Source organism: Tenrec ecaudatus, chromosome 3, assembly GCF_050624435.1.
Source record: "Tenrec ecaudatus isolate mTenEca1 chromosome 3, mTenEca1.hap1, whole genome shotgun sequence".
NCBI lineage: Eukaryota > Metazoa > Chordata > Mammalia > Afrosoricida > Tenrecidae > Tenrec > Tenrec ecaudatus.
This window is the reverse complement of record NC_134532.1, coordinates 196,219,687-196,236,467: the sequence shown is the minus strand read 5'-3', so window position 1 is coordinate 196,236,467 and position 16,781 is coordinate 196,219,687. Positions and strand designations below refer to the sequence as shown.

Sequence of the window (16,781 nt, the reverse complement as noted above, 5' to 3'; positions counted from 1 at the left end):
CAGCATTCTGGCTGCTAGAAATACCACCCCCTCACAGTCAGCATTACAAGCCCCCACCCTCTTTCACAGGGCAAATAGAGACAATCAGGCTTGGACTTCTTCAGAATCCCACCTCAAAACTTAGCCTTCCTTCGCAACACTTGCCTCAAGAAGTATCCAGTCTATGCCTACAGTTTCCTAGCCATGGTTTGCTTGTGTGGCCTCCACGCTGGAGGGGTGAAGCAACACGCCATGGCTTCAGGAACAGCGCCAGCCTCTGTACGTGGGGCAAGAGTCCTTCCCAGCATCAGCTTTCCTCCTCGGGCTCCCACAGCTCGCCCACAGCCTCTTCCTCCGTTGCACCGGGTCACAGACTGATGCGGCCAGGGGAGTTTCCTTTGTCTGTGCTGCTAAGACTTCTCTGTTTTTCCAAGAGCCCAGCCAAAAATCTTTGCTGTGGAGATCCCAGGAGCCTGTGCAGGAGCATCAGTTATGCTTTTCTCTTTGTTGTCACACACGGTTCGTTCCTAGATATGGTGGTTGTAAGATGATCCGCGTGTCTGGTTCTGAAGTCACCGTGTTCTCAAGGTCATTTCCTTGGACTGGGCCCCTTGGCTGTGAGGGTGAAAGAAAGAAGTAACCCACATGGAATAGCATCCTCAGACTTGTTCTGAAAATGGTTGGTATCGGTTCACCTCCAAACATAATTCCTCCTTCATCACCATTCTCCCTTCTGCCTCAAAGACTCCAGTTGGTTATTTGGAAGCCCTAACCCTCCCCTTGGCCACTGGGTGAAGCTCACTCCCACCCCCACCACACTCTGGGTCCGGGCCAACCCCATCACCCGACACCGGCCCTGGTGGCCCCCAGTTGCTAGGTTCCAGGATCTAAGACCAAGGAGAGCTCTGAGACTCAATTACCAGGTGTTGCTTTAATCTTTCCAGGAAGCCGGATATGAACAAGAGAACGTGGAGGAGAGAGAATTGCTAGTGTTTGGGGTAGAGGAGATGGGTTCCCCAGGTCCCTCTCCATCACGCCACCCCAGGTGGTTTAGTTACAAGACCCGTAAAATCACCCTAACCGACCATGCAGCTATTCTACTTTTTAAGGGATTCTCTATAATATGAGTATCTCTATTTGCTACAGAACACCTGTGTGCACACTGCTCAAACTAGAGGGGTTTGTTTGTTTCTCACCTTCAAAGACATGACCATGACCTTCCCAGGATGAATGCTAGGCTCCAGATTCACAAAACGACCTGGGTTTGGTTGACCTCTTGGCGGGTCGCTTTCCTTCGGCCCTTTGTGCATACAGCTCCCTTGGGTTGGAATGCCTTCTTTCCCACCTTCCTTCCCTCTGACTTGAACCTCAAAACCTAACTCAGGCATCCAGGGAAGACAGCCCGAGACTTCGGATCATCTTCAGCTACATCATACCGTTCTCTCCCACTTGACCAGTGGTTCTCAGCCTTCCTAATGCTGTGGCCCTTTCATACAGTTCCTCATGTCATGGTGACCCCCCCAACCATAACATTATTTTCATTGCTACTTCATCACTGTCATTTTGCTACCCTGTGAAAGGTCATTCAACTCCCAAAGGGGTCGAGAACAACAGGCTGAGAACTGCTGCCGCCATAGACTCTCCGCTCCTTGATGACCAAAACAAGTTTGTTTGTTTTTCACCTTGGTGACTAGAACTAGCCTAGTGTGTGCCCCGTGGTGGTGTTGTCAAGGTGTTGCCGAGCGGTCTCTGACTCGTAACAACTCTATGTACCACGTCATGAAGCCCTGCCTAGACCCGTGCCACCCGTCGTCACTTGCTATGTTTGCTCCTGTTGCTGCCCTCACTGTCAGTACATCTCAACATCGACCGGCCTTCCTGTTTCACCCTGACCAACCCTCCACCCTGACAAACTTGATGTCCTGCTTCAGGGACTGACCCCTCCCGATAACATTTGCAACGTCTATGAGGTAATGCCCCACCCTCCCTGCTTCCACAGAGCATGGCGGCTTCTTCCAACCCAGGGTGGTTGGTACCCCTGGCAGTGCATTCGTGTTCTCAGCTGACCGCACGCTGAATGGCAGCAGTTCTTCGCTCTGCTATGCCCCATGGTAAGGGTTAATAAATGTTTAGTAAATGATGCATGAATGAGCTCATCTGATCGTATTCGCTTATTTTACTCTCGAGGAAACTTGCTCGGAGTTCAAACGTATTTGTCCTGTGCCACCTAGCTAGTTTACTTAAAAACACTTATTTGTAGAAGAATATTTTGAGAGAAGGAAGTCTAAAGGTCACCCTCCCTTTCTACCCCCCCCCTCCCCCCGCCCCAAATTTAGATCAGAGGATCCCAGATTTATTCGGCCAACAGTTGCTGCAGAAAACAGCCCAGAGGGTACAATGTCTGACCTCCCCTGGCTGCCCTTTGCATGAGGCAGAAGCCGGACATACCTCCCTGGTCTATCCTTCTTCACTAGTCTGACACCAACCATTCCTCCCACACCACTCTACATCTGTGCAAGTCACTGCAATGAACTAAATATACAAGTAAGGGGGTGTCATAAGGGAAGTTAACAGTAGCAAGCCAGGGTCCATAGATGGTTAGGATATAGTCACTGGTCCCCACCAGTGCCTCTCCTCAGCCATCAACCAAGTCTCTCTTTGGGCTTCAGCCTCTCAGCCCTGAGGGTCCCTTGGCTTTGCCTCCGTGGGCCAGGAAACAGCCACCGCTCTGTCTCAGAGTCTCATAGTCCCCACACGGCTCCTCTGTCTTGTCTCACGGTCCCCTCGCCTCAGCTGCCCTGTCTCGTGGTCTCTGTTGCAGCGTCTGGTGCCTCAGGTCTTGGCCTCCACCACTTTAGACGGAGATGGTGAACCTGCTTCACTGGTGGCTCGTCTTCCGATGGTCCTGAGACGTCCCTGGCGTGGCTTTGTCTTTGAGCAGACCCTACTGACCACAAGAAAACCCAGGATGCTGACTAAAGATGCATCCCACCTTGACCTGTAGCAGAGATGGCCCTCCAAAATGGGATTCTAGCCACAGGCACAGAGGCAAGAATTGATAATCTATCACTTAAGGAATCATGGCTAGAAGAAGGCCTCTTTTTCAGGGGAAAAAATAATTACTTAGTGCCCCCCCGGCAGTGAAAAACTTTTGTACTATCGCCCATAATCCAGGACCAAGTGTAGGTATCTGCCTTTGCAGTCCCCCTCCATCATTCCAGCATCCAGCCTCTCAGAGGCAGAAATCACACGCTTTGGGAACCGCTGTTCTAGACCAGGTGTATTAAGGTATGCTTTACATGCAGTAAAATGCAGGGAAAGACTTCGGGAACTGATCACAGGACTTTCTCCCATGAAGCCACTGAGCAGGTCAAGACACCGGCCTTTCTGTTAGCAGCCACTCTCTTAGCCAGCAAGGCTCGACGGACACCATGTTGCTCATGTTAATCGTTAGTGTTCATTCATCCAGTTACTAAAGATGTTAAGCACATTCTCATACTTATTTGCCGTTTATTTTCAAATCCTTTCTCCATATTTAATCAATTGTCTTATTGAAGAGTTGTAAGTATTCTTTAGATATAATTTATGGTTTGAAGCTTTTTTGTTTTTCCATTCTGTGACTTGTCTTTTTTCTTAACTGTCATCAAAGGACAACATTTTCCAATTTGATGGAAAGTACTGAATTTTCCTGCTGGGGTCCATGTTCTTTATGTCCTGCCTAAGAAATCGTTGTACAACCTCAGCTATCAATATGTTTTCATGTTTTCTTCTAGAAACTTTATTTTATATTTAGGCTTATAACCCATTTTTCAGTCAGCATTTTTGAATGGTGAACATTAAGGACGGGGGCTCATATTTCAGCAGCATTTGTTGAAAGGACGATCTACATTGTCATACGGACATCTTCCCTTGCAGTCCGCTCCTCCTGTTCTTGTGGACTGATTCCTGGGCTCTCTCTCACCAGTCTTTATGCTAATTCCACGCTGTCTAGGCTTCTTATCTAGTAAATCTTGCAATCGGATACTCTACACGCTACAACTTTGCTCTTTGTCAAAACTATTGTGGCTATCCTAGGCTCTTGGCATTTTCTAAATAGGTTTTGGAATGACCACGTCAACTTGTGTCAAATAAAGGAAAGGGCTGCTGGGAGTTTTCATTAGCATAGCATTCAATCAGTAAATCTTCTTGGGAACAATGGATACTGTCTTCATTGCCTAGGGGAGCCCTGGTGGCCTAGTGGTTATGTTTCGGGCTACAAAGGAAAGGCCAGCAGTTTGAAACCATCAGCCGTCCTTTGGGAGAAAGACTAGCCTTTCTATTCCTGTAATCATTATGGTCTTGGGAACGCACGGGGCAATCCTTGCCTGTCCTACAGGGTTGCTATGAGTCGGCATCCACTTGAGGGCAGTGGGTTTTGGGGTATTCATTATCTCGTGCTGCTACAACAGACCCTAAGTGAGGGACCAGCAGGTTGGCTTTCTCACTGTGTACCAAGTGTGGTGCCGAATGGGGGAAGGCTTTCTCCCGGCTGCTGCTAGAAGAACGTCCTCGTCTCTTTGGACTGCTGCTCCTGAGCAGTATGCCTGTGGCTAGACCCTCTTCCTCCATCACCTCTGCTCCTGAGCAGTATTCCCGTGGCTAGACCCCCTTCCTCCATCATCTCTGCTTCTGAGCAGTATTCCCGTGGCTAGGCCCTCTTCCTCCATCATCTCTGCTTCTGAGCAGTATTCCCGTGGCTCGACCCTCTTCCTCCATCATCTCTGCTCCTGAGCAGTATGCCTGTGGCTAGACCCTCTTCCTCCATCTCTGCTTCTCTGACTTGCTTGTTTAACCTCTTTTACATCAAAAGAAACTAATTTAAAGTCCACCCAACTTTAGTTCTGTCTCATTAACATAACAAGAAAAACATTTTCCCAAATGGGATTTTAACCATAGATACACAGGTTAGGATTTCTAACACATAATTTGGGGGAATACAAGTTAGTCCATAACAGATAACAATATTGAGTCTTCCAACCAATGAGCATCATCTAGCTCTCCACCTATTTAGGTGTGCTTTAATTTCACTCATTAATATTTTGTAATATTTGTGTATAGTGCTTGAATATTTTAAAAATTCATTCCTCATGATTTTACATTTTTTATGCTTTTGTAGGTAGTTTCATTTTTAGTTTCAATTTCCAGTGTTTTGTTGTTGATACAAAGAAATGCAATTGACTTTTTAATATTGATCTTATTTCTAGAGTTCTTGCTAAGTTTATCATTTTAGTACTTTTTGGGGGGGTGTAACTTCCTTAGGGTTTTCTATGTATGCAGTTTGTCACCCATAAATAAAGATGCTTTTCCTGTTTGCCTTCTATTTGCCTTTGATTTCTGCTTTTGCCCTTATTAATAGTCTAGAACCTTCAATAGGGTATGTAATGGAAGTGCTTCAGTTCACCTGATCTCATGTTAAATGTAATTGTCTCTCGAACAATTGCAGCAAATTTGCATACATTTCTATTTTAAATGTTTCACTATGACAGTTTGGTCGATGAAGGAATACGATGGTGGGGAAAAGAAAAATCGATTCAGAAATAAGATGGGAAGGATGACAGAGTGAAGACACACCTGGTCCGTTCCGTGTTGCTAGTCACCAAATCTCGAGAGACAGGTGGGGCTTTCTACTCCTGTGAGGGTGGCCGTCTCAGGGACCCACCGGGATGCTCTGCCCTGTCCTGTAGGTCACCGAGTCCCAGTCCCTGGATGCAGTGAGTGCATGAGTGAATTCTCTAAGTGGCTTCTTCAAATCATCCTTTTAACTGAAGCAGGTATGATCTATACCTGTGTCATGTAATTACATATGGGTTTTGTATTCTTCAACTATTCTTTATCCTTAACACTTTTCTTAAAAATGTGTGGTGTGCTGAACTGCCTGCAGCAAGCACGCTTATAGCAGTATTGGGCGTTCAGTGTCTTTGCGGGTCTGCATTTCAGTCACGGATGTAAGAAACAGTCCCCTTATGGCAGTGGTGCTGACTGAACCTTCCTGATGCCGCGACCCTTTCACACACTTCCTCATGCTGTGGTGACCCCCCAACTGTAAATTTATTTCCGTTGCTACTTCATAACATAACTGTCATTTTGCTACTGTTAGGAATCAGGTGACCCCTGTGAAAGGGTCATTCGACCCCCAATGGGTTGTGACCCACAGGTTGAGAACCACTGCCTTATGGCGATAGTCCTAGCACCTCTCTTTTTCTTCTTAACAATTTTATTGACAGACACTCTACTTGTCATTTCAATAGCTCAGTCATATTCCAAAGAGCTGTGGAGTCAGCACCCCAGTCAATTTTAGGACCTTTCTTCTTCCTTGGACTTGTTGTTAGCTCCCTATTTTCCATCAACCCTCCCCCCCAATCAAACCCCTATGAAATTATTCATCCATTTGCTGCCTCTATAGATTTGCCTATCCTGGATTTCATACACAGAAAGCCCGACAAAACCAAAACAAAACACAAACATCTGAACAACAGTGACAGAAAAAAACCCAGAGCAAAACCTCAGTCCAAAAGAAAGAAGAAAATATTAGAAACTGGAACAAATATGCATGGGACCAAAAAGGGGATCACATGACAGCGTGTCACATTTTAACCTACTGGCCGCGGCTGTCATGCCCCTGCAGTCCCAGCCCTTCGTTTCTCAGGGCAGCAGGAGAGTCGTGGCCCCCACAGTCCCCCACGTCCTCATCCGTACAACTTGTGACGCTGCTGACATGATGAAGTTAGGGATCATGAGGTGGCTGACGATCCTGGCCTGTCAGGTATGCCCAGCGGAACAGCTAGAGAATTTTGTAAGGGAAAAAGAGGCCGGGGGATGGAAGTCAGAGGGACCGGGAGGCAAGGAGCAAGGTCTTGTTCAGTGCCATCGAGTCCACTGCAGCTGGTAGCAACGCTGTAGGCCAAGTAGGACTGCCCCGGGGCTTCTTAGGCTGCAATTGTGACAGGGGCTGATCCCCTGGGCTTTTCTCCGGGGAGCCATTGGCTCAGTGCCCACCCAAGACCTTCCATTAGCAGGCCAGCACTTCCCCATGGGGCCACCTGGGTTCCTACCGGCAGTCTCTAGCAGATGCAGAAGGTAAGAGGAGCCTCTGGAAACGATGCAGTCCTGGGGACACCTTCATGTTAGGGTTTCTGACGTGCAGAATCGTAAGACGATCAATTTCCACATCCAGGGATGCGGTATTTTGTTAAACCAGCAATCAAAAATGAACACAATCTCTCCGGTAAATTAGTCTCAGTGAATTCCGGCTAACATCTCACGAAGGCCGCATTTGACGTATCGCTTTATTCCTTTGCTTTGAATAGATGAGTCTACCTGTCTTTTTCTCTCACAACATTTGGTGGTTCGTTTTGGTTTTTTACCATTTTACAATGGGTTGGGCAAAAGCCTACAGTGCAAATTGGCTTTTTATTCAACCCCCCCCCATTTTGTTACATACCATAGCCTTGATTGAAGTGTCCCACGGTGTAAAAGCATTCTTCCCATACTTCTCCCTGTACCAACTCCTTCCATGAATGATTTGACGTGGCTCTTCCCAAGCTCTCCCACCACAGGACTTTCCATACAGGGCTCTGCTAAGAAGGTGGGGGAGATACTGACAGAGATCACCTGTGAGCAATTGCAAGCAGGATTCCCTGGGGTGGCTCCCGGCTGTGGCCAAGGTGATAAAGTGAGCGCTCTACGAAGCAGGAGGAAGGGTCTCATTACCAGCAAGAGCCAGGGGTGAAGCATGACCTCCGGCCCCGAGATCCCTGTGCAGTGAACTGCCTGGAACCAGATGGCAGCTCCCTCATCAGAGGAGCAGCAACAGAACCAGGAGCCGGAGCACGGAGCCGAGGGGTGGACGTCCCCACCCTGAGAGCAGGTACAGCTGAGTACTTATTTACATGCAGGCGCCTGGGGAGCGGACTGGGCGCTTCAATGGGGAAGATGGCCTCGCTGACCCCCTGAAGCAGAGCTGAGTGGCTTCAGGCTGAGGCTAACGGGAGTGGGGTGTGCCTCTGAGCCCTTAATTCTGGGAGCTGGATTCGCGGACCCACTGAGCTTGAGCTGAGTGCCTCCAGGCGGAGGCTTGTAGCTGAGTGGTAAGCCCCTGTGGGCATTTATTAGGATTGCTGAAAGGACTTTGTTCTGTGCCCCGATGCCCAGCTGTGTCCTGAGCATTTAGCACTGGTATTACAACTTGTGAGCTGCCATTTCGTCATGGCTTTCTGTCTCTGGGGTCCGTATAGCCTTGGCAATGGAGAGAAGAACACAGAGGTAAAACAGAGAACCCGAATGAGCGCATCACACGCTTTCCTGTCCCGCTCACCTTCTGAACTTTGGCTCTGAATAAACGCTGCCATTTCTGTTTCAAATGGTTGACTGTTCAAAAAGAGAGTGTGTGATGCTAGATTTTATGTCAACGCGATGTACCTGTGCGTGGTTGGAGTGATTAACCTCTTAAATCAGGACACGGCCTATTGGCATCTGCATGGGGCTGTGGCCTTTACGTACGAGATGCTGGGGGAACTCCCCCTCCCTGCTCCTTCTTTACTCTCCGGCTGGATGAGGCCCTGCGTCTCATGCCTGGGACTGGCAGCCGTCATCGCCCTGCCATGTTCCTGCGGATCCTGGATCCACTTGACTCTGCGCCCACCAGCCTGTGATGTCCCAGCTCCCTGATTCGCTCTCCTGCTTCGTCTGGGCAGCCTCCAGGTAGCACCTGGCCCGTGGACTCGACTTCTTCCCAAACTGTGATCTTGAGCCCCAGGCCTGAGACTCATTCCCTCCAAGTGTTTGGTTATGGCTGGAAAGTTGTGTTTACTTTGTCGCCTGTGTGCTCTGCTCTACCCGGAGATGTCTTGGCAGCACATACAAATATATAGGTCTTTCAAACCTATGTGGGTGTCACCCCGTTTACCCTCTCACGTGTGTTCAGCTTGCCTGTCTGTGCATCCGCTCGTATGTTGTTGCTGTGATTGCAGGATTTTGTGTACTTAACGGTACTTACTCCCATTTCCTTTAATTCTTACGTTCCTTGCAGAATCTCCTTCACTTTGATAATTTTCTGATGACTCCCTCTTAGTGTATATTGCCTGTTATAATAAATGAGCAGTATGCATTTTGAAAACTAACATCTGCTCAGCGGCTGGACGCTGGGCTTGGTACCGGGCAAGTGATGGAGGAAGAGGTGTTGGGGAAACTAGATCGCCAGCTCCCAGTATCGCCTTCCATGTGGATAGGGCTCACTGGTATCCCAGTCCTGCCTGAAGCTGCCCCTCACATGAGCCTCCCCTGGAAAGGAGTCCATTGTGTCACTGATGAGCTGGAATGAAGGAGTGAGTCTCTTCAACAAACCATTTTCTCTTGCTTTGGGGACCCCACCGCCCAGAGCAAACCCTGCCCACCTTTGAGCACTGCTGTTTTCAACCCTGCTGCGACTTAAGTCAAGTCTGAGGCTCCGTGTGAAAGGCCCACCCTTGCTGCAAAACCAACCCACCATCCCCGGGGTCAGCGTTCTCCGTAAGCACGGTGACACATCATCTCCATCTGCTTTCCTCTGCCTTCCCTCTCAAGCAGGAGACAACTCAGGGCGGACTCAGGGGTGCCGTGAATTGGGCTTCCAAACCCCGTATACTCGGGGCAGCAGAGTTGAAAATGTGGGCAAGGAAGCAGGTGGAGCAATGCATGGGATAGGAGGTAGAAGAGAAGAGACAGGAAGGGGAAGGAGACTCGGTGATGGACATGCACGAAGCACCCATGGAGGTGGAACGTCTCAGCAAAAAGTCAGCACACTTGAAGGGAAGGCCTGCCGTCATTTGGAAGGATGGGCGGTGGTCAGAATGAGATGGTGCAGTGTAAACTTTGGTAGTGGTGCGGGTTTGGCTGGTGCCAAGTGGGAAGGTAAGATGAGCAGCTGAGGGAGGACACGGAGGGTCCCTGTGTTGAGGCATCAGTAGCACGTGTGCGAGAGTCACCCCAAAAGGCGGCAGCAGTGAGACCAAAGAAGGCAGCTGAGTTGCCAGCGAGTGCTGTCTGAAGCTCTTCAGCGTTGTAGGATATTCCCTTTACACTGATTGTCATGGTTCCCAAACACACAGGAGATGATGCGGTAAAATCTGCCCGGCTCTCCCTTGCTGTATCCAACAATTCCCGTGCAAAACTACAACAACGAACTGCTCTGTATTGGACAGGGTTCTCTAGAGAGACAAACCAGATTGCTAGTAATTATATATAAATATATTTATAAAGATAGATATATAATTCAAGAAATAAACCATTAAATAATATACAGATAGATAATATAAGAAATTAATAGTTAAATTATAAAGCAGTGAGACACTAGCAGTCCTTCAAGTTTTGAGAGCTGCCAGGTGCCAGTCCCCTTCTGTAGAGAGAGCTGGGTTATATATACCCAGGCAGCAAACAGCAAGGCAGGTCCCCAACTGTCAGTCCCCAGCTCCAGAGATGAACATTCCAATCGTGTGGGCTTAAAGGGACCTCAATTTACAGCGACACAGTCCACAGGCTAGGCATCCCACAGGTAGTGTACCCCTTTAAACTGAGGCACATAACAAGCAAGGCGAGACTCACCAAGCCATTTATCCCTCTGCCCTTCAGTTAATCCTACTTGTGTTTATCAGCCAGGCTGGCACAATAAACTATAGCACGCTCCAACCCCAAAGTGGGTCCAAACATGCCCCCTTTCTCCCACCTCTGCCCATCATCGCACCATGAGTACAGTGGGGAGTCCTGGGGGTCAGGGGTCCACAGCTCTGGTGCCAACTGAAAGGTTGACATTTCGAACCCACCCATGGCTGGGCAGGACAAAGCCGTGGCAGTGTGCTTCCATAAATATGACAGGCTTGGAACCCTTGTGGGACGGCGTTCCTGTGCCTGGCTCGGGTTGTTGCAGTTAGCTGCCATTGAGTCAGTCCACTGCGTTCACCCCTCGCGACCCGATGCACACCAGAAGGACACAGCATACGACGGCCTTTCGCCATCCTCACAATCGTCCCCTCGCTGGAAGGCAGACTAGGACTGTCTCGGGTTTATGGGGGTCAACTGCTACCTCGTTTTCCTGTTGAGCCACGGTGGGTTCACACCTCCAACCTGTCAATGAGCAGCTAAGCACTTCACCACTGCACCCCTGGGGCGCCTCCTTGGAGGACGGCGGTCAGTGTGTAAATGATGCCCTTTCCCGCGGCTCGTGTTCAGTCTTCGTTTTGCCATTGTTGCAGTTGAGTGGATTCCAACTCCCGTCTGCCCCCTGCATGCAGCGTGGGACTGTCCCATGGGGTTTTCAGGTCTTTGGAAGCGAATTGCTAGACCTGCTTTCTGAGGTGACTCTGGGTAGGTCCAAACTGCCCCCCTTTTGGCTAGCAGCCAACAAGCCCTTCCTGTTCATGTCAGACAGCGACTTCTAATCCTTGTTCTGCATGATTCAGAACGCCCAGCATTGAGGTATTTGCGTGATCTCTCCATCCATCAGTTTGGTTCTGAAACTTGTTTTCTGGAAGATTCCTAAGAAGGGCTTCTGGAGGGACTACGGTAATATTCTTTAAGTTGTGGATGTTGGTAATAGCGTGTATGTATGCTGTTTCCTGGAAAGTAAGTGTTGCTGATAGAAAACCCTTGATTTTATCTTTCATTTAATATTTTAAATGTTACTCTATTTTCTTCATGTTTACAATGGAGTGATAATAGAATTGTTTTTTCCCCCAAAGTCTCTTTTTATCTAGATTTCTTTTTTTCCCCAAGCTTTGAGTTATTTAGTTAAATTCTTTGCAAGAATCTAGAACACCAGTATCTGAGGATAAATCCCTTTTGTGAGCGTGAAGCCAGTATTCAAGTAGCCTTGGAGCTGGGGAGCAGCTTTGATTTTTGCCAAACTTTGGGAGTCCGTGGCTTTCTGATCAGCCCTGCCCCGATCCGTGATCTTGTGTTTCTCTTTCTAGGTGTCAAAGACCTTGCCTTCTTGGGGTCTGGGCTCCCGCAGCTTCTTCTTGAAGTAGGCGTCCGTGAGATGCTTGGGGATTTTCAAACCACTGACATCACTTTTGAGGGAGGTGGCAACGACGGATTTCTGGTGTGTTCTATGCACATGAACTCGATCGAGGGAGAGAGGTTGAGTCGCCACTGCCCAGATGCTTCAGGAAACCCACTCTCTTGCGTCCCTCCGTGGCGCCCAGAGAGGATGGTCAGCGCGGTCCCGGGGTGCTGAAGGTGCGTGGTCTCCTGACCTGCCGCGGGCTAAAGGGTTTTTTGCCGAGGCTCAGCAGCTTCCAAGGCACGTCTTCCGTAGGGTGATACCAGGCATTTTGCCCAGCTTCACCCCTAAGGTCCCATCGTTCTTGTCACCACTGACTAGCTTTGTGACAGTAGCCAGGACCTTGTCCTTCTTCTTCTCAACCCTGGATTTGGCCACTAAGTACTTCCTCTTGTGCACAGTCTTGCGGGAGTTCCGGCAGGTTCCTCTCAGGGGGGCTTCCCCTTTTGGAGCGTTTGGCCTTGGCCTTAACTTGGCCACTGGCATCTGCTTTCTTGACTTCGGGCTTCTTCTCAGCCTCCTCACCCGTCATCTTGCAAGATGGGAAAGAGCTTTATCTAGATTTCTGTTGGACTTTTTTTCCCTTTAAAATCACGTAATTAACTAGACTATGTCTTGTGTTTCGTTGTTTTTGGTTAGTAGCCTAAAGTTTGTGGTATGCTCTTTTAAAAAATTTTTTTAACTTCCAGAAAGTTTTTCATTAATGATGGTTTTTAGTCTCTGCTCTGGTTTTCTTCTACAGGGAAACTCTGACATGGTTGACAACTTTAATCTTCACAGAACTCTATAAAATCGACCTTCCTTACCCTCATTTTTCTTTCTTTCTCTTTTTTACACTCATTTTTCGAGAAGGAAATTAGCCATTAGGTTAAATCATCTGCTCAAAGTTCCATCGCAAACTAGAAGGAATATTTGCCCAACTCTGATTCCCAATATCTTTTTCCGGAAATAACCTGCTTTCCAAGGAGCACTGGTGGTGCTGTGGATTAGGCGTTGAGCTGCTTCCCACAGGGTTGGTGGTTCAAAGCCACCAGCTGCTCCATGGGAGAAAGCTGTACCATTCGCTTCCATAAAGATGGACAGTCTTGGAACTGTTAGGGGGCAGTGCTGCTCTGTCCTCTAGGCACTCAGAGTCCAAACCACTTTGATGGCAAGGCGTTTGGCTTGCTTGGGTTTGTTCCAGGAGAAAAATGAAAAACTACCTGAAGCAGTGGTTCTCCCTGATTACTTCCTATTAGATTCACCTTGAAATTGTTTGAAGATCCTCATAGCCAGGCCACATCACAGTACCTCTAAGGATGGAGCCCAGGTACCAGCAGCTTTGAAAACTCCCCCGGGGATTGGCAAGCTGCTCACAAGCTTGGTCACGATGGTCCTCAGTCCTTGGGTTCCTCCGACTCACCGGGGAGCCTGTTCATTGCAGATGCTGATTCAGGAGGCCCAGGGGAGGCCTGAGAGGCTGCATGTCTAGCAGGTTTCCAGGTGACCCTGATGCCACAGGTCCGAGGAGCTTCTGAAATGAAGTCCTCCTTTGACCCAGATGTTACTGTGGGCGAAGGGGAAGATAGTGGTCCAGAAGCGAAATCAGAGAGGGCAAAGGGTAAACGAGGAGGGCGGGGGGCGAGAAGGGGGACACACGATCTGCAGTGTCACACCCGCCTAGGCAAAATGACGACCCCTTGGGGAAGGGGAGGAGGAGGAGCAGGGGGGCTGCTGCAGGCTCTTGAAGGGTTACTTCCTCCCAGGTGTTTGTCTGGGCAGCCTCACGGGGGCCAGGCAGGAGCCGTGGCTCTGGCCTGTATAAGTCACACAGGACCTGACTGCATGTTGCTACCCAAAAGGATGAGCTCTGTTACACGGCCTTCCAACCACTTCCGTCCAGTTCAAACCCAGGCTGAGAATTTGCATGTCTGACAAGTTCCGGCTGCACTGCCCTCAGTCACTTCTTAGCAGCTGCCACAGAGTTTTCAAGGCTGGAAACCTGGCTGGCCTCCCCCAGCTTTCCTGCTCCCCAGTGCCCAGGCCCTGCCATCACGCCGCTGGGTAGTGATCAGTGCTGAGACCCCCGAGCAGAGAGAAGTCATCCTCCAACGTCGTATACACAAGAATCGCCTGGGGGTCTTGTGACAATGTAGATTCTGAGTCAGCATCTCTGGGCTAGAAAGGAAACTGTCCACCAGACCACCTTCATCCACTTGGAAGTTCAAACTGTCAGCACGCATTTCCTCCTCACCACCTGGGCCCACACCTCTGTGCTGCTTGAATTCCGTCCTCTGCCCTTCCTCTCTCTCTCTCTCCCTTTGCCCCGAGTCCCTTTGTCAGGGGGCCGTGGGATGCTTGCTCAGTCTCCCGGGAGTTTACTTGGGATTTGAATTAAATCATCAACCGCCAAGGCTCAGGCCACACGGCTGAGGAACTGCAGCTGGGAGTGTCAGCAGGGCCACGGAGCTGAATGCCTGAGAGACACGGCACGACGGGACATGATTCATTTTTCGTCTTGGCTCCATTCACGACATGCGAGACCCGATCTGATGACTGAAGCTTGGCAGGATTTAACAGGCACTGTTCTCACTCCAGCTTATAATTTACATATTTTTTCCCTTTTGGCAAGACCCCAGCAACTGTCAGCAGCCCTGGGACAGTGTGGGACTTGCCCAGTGTGAGGCAGGCCTGCCTAGAATTGAGCTGTGGCCCAGCGTTTAGACCCAATGCCTCTCGCCTGCGACCACAGGGGACGGAGAAGCAAAGTCTGGGACAGGGCAAGCTTGCCTCGGGCAGAGCTGAGTGTCCACCATGAGGGGGCTCATCCCCAGAATTCCACACAACCAAAGCCCCAACACGCTGCCATCAGGTCAGCTCGGACACATAGCAGCCCTTCCTCAGGGGAGCAGTCAGCCGCCTCTAGATTGTTCTTTTCGAACCAATGGAAAAGGCAGGGACAGGACTGAGACCTGGGGGGAGCCAATCTGAGGGCAGCCAACTAGGAGGATTCTGTCCCTGTCGGTCTCTACTGAGGCAGGGACTGTGACCACCTGGTTTGCAGAAGGCTGTGGGACAACAGTCGAAGCCCCACATCCATTGATCGAGTCCACACATAGCTGAAGCCGCCAGTGAATTCCCTCGGCCGTACTCCAGGGACATGACGAGCCTTGTTACCAGCCACAGAGCATTGTGCCGTCGATGATGGTAGATATAATTAGGTTAAAATATAGTATCTCATCAGTTGATCTCCCTTTGGACCCATCTTAAAGTTAATTACTTCAATTTTTAGAAAGTGAAGGGATGGCTTCCAGTGAACCCCCTCTGACCATCACCCTGGTCCGTGTGACTAGCGTGCTGTTGTGCAGAGTGCATGAAAAAGTAATTTTTTACAGATGTAGTTAAGTGAGCATTTAACACCTTATCATTTGATCTCCCTTTGGACCCATTTTTAATTCTAGTTTTGAAAAGTATTTTTTACTTTCTTTTTTACTAAGGTTCTTCTGTTTTACTTTGTTATTGTTTCATAAATATGTTTTTCTGTATATGAAATTTGTGTATATGAAATCCAGGTCAATCAGTAAAGAAAGTAACTGGATTATTGGCTTCTTGGGCATATAGCATGGGAAGTTGGGGAGAAATGGGGAGCTAATAGCAGGAGGACAAGAAAGAAAATGTTCTAAACTTGACAGTACAACTCTTCTTGATATGATAGAACTATCGAATTGAATATGTGGGTTATGTACCAAGAAAACTTAAAAAAAAATTGTTGTCGTTGTTAATTCAGCTGGGAATCAAGGAATTCTGGTGGGATAGTGGGTTCCGTGCAGCTAGCCACAACATCAGCAGTTCAAAACCACTAGCTGTTCCACAGGAGAAAGATGAGGCTCTCTGCTCTGATGATGAGATGTGGCCTCAGAAACCCCCAGGGGCAGTTCTGCCTGGTCCTGTCCAGTTGCTATGGGTCAGCATCACCCCGTGGTCGTGAGTTTGGTGTGTGTGGATCTGGATGATCATCCTTGGCTTTTCCTTGGCACTTGCCCGCCTATTTTTTGCTCAACAAGGCATTTTACCAGGTGCCAGATAAAACTAGTCACCAGAACATAACCCAATTATCCTGAGGAGGGTGAGGTGGGGAGCAGCTTGAATCACAAAAGGCATTTTTTTTCCTCCCAGATTGTCTGCGAGTTCCTAATGATGGTGGGAGGCCAGTGCATCCCTCTCTTCTGCCCCCCAGCCCCCCCCACTCCCCACCCCAGACCTGTGTCCCAGCAAGCAAGTGACCAAGTTTCCACACAACACAATCAGGTCTGCCTCTCGGGACAGGCCTGTGGGTTGCACGAACCAGGCAAGGTAGACTTGCAGTCCCCTCTTACCAGCCCCCCCACCCCTCCCCCTCCCCCACCCCTCCCCCCTCCCCCACCCCCCGCTGGGGCACAATTTACATAGAGGCTCTGGAGGGTTGAAACTAGAGAAGAAACTTCCTGGCCCCATAAATAAGTCATTGGCCTAGCCCTAGTGGAGCCTCACAAGGGATGGAGCTCATTAGCCAATGCCTCTGAAGGGTGGGAAAGCAACCCGGGAGAACATGTCCTTGCCAAGTGGAGAAGTGGCTGTCCACGCGGCTGGAGGTTTCCTGTGGCCTTGGAGCTCTGGGCTCAGTCCCTGGGTAGCTTTAAGCAGCCAGTTACTGAACCATTCCAGGCTCTGTGTTGGAAAGGCCTGGAGCTAAGAGCGACTGCAGCAGGAG

General features: G+C 49.3%; 1 pseudogene; it reads right to left on the bottom strand.

Moving 5' to 3' along the window:
• Positions 1-11,797: 11,797 nt before the first annotated feature.
• Positions 11,798-12,940, bottom strand: LOC142443721 (large ribosomal subunit protein eL6 pseudogene; annotated as a pseudogene).
• Between the last annotated feature and the right edge of the window lie 3,841 nt (positions 12,941-16,781).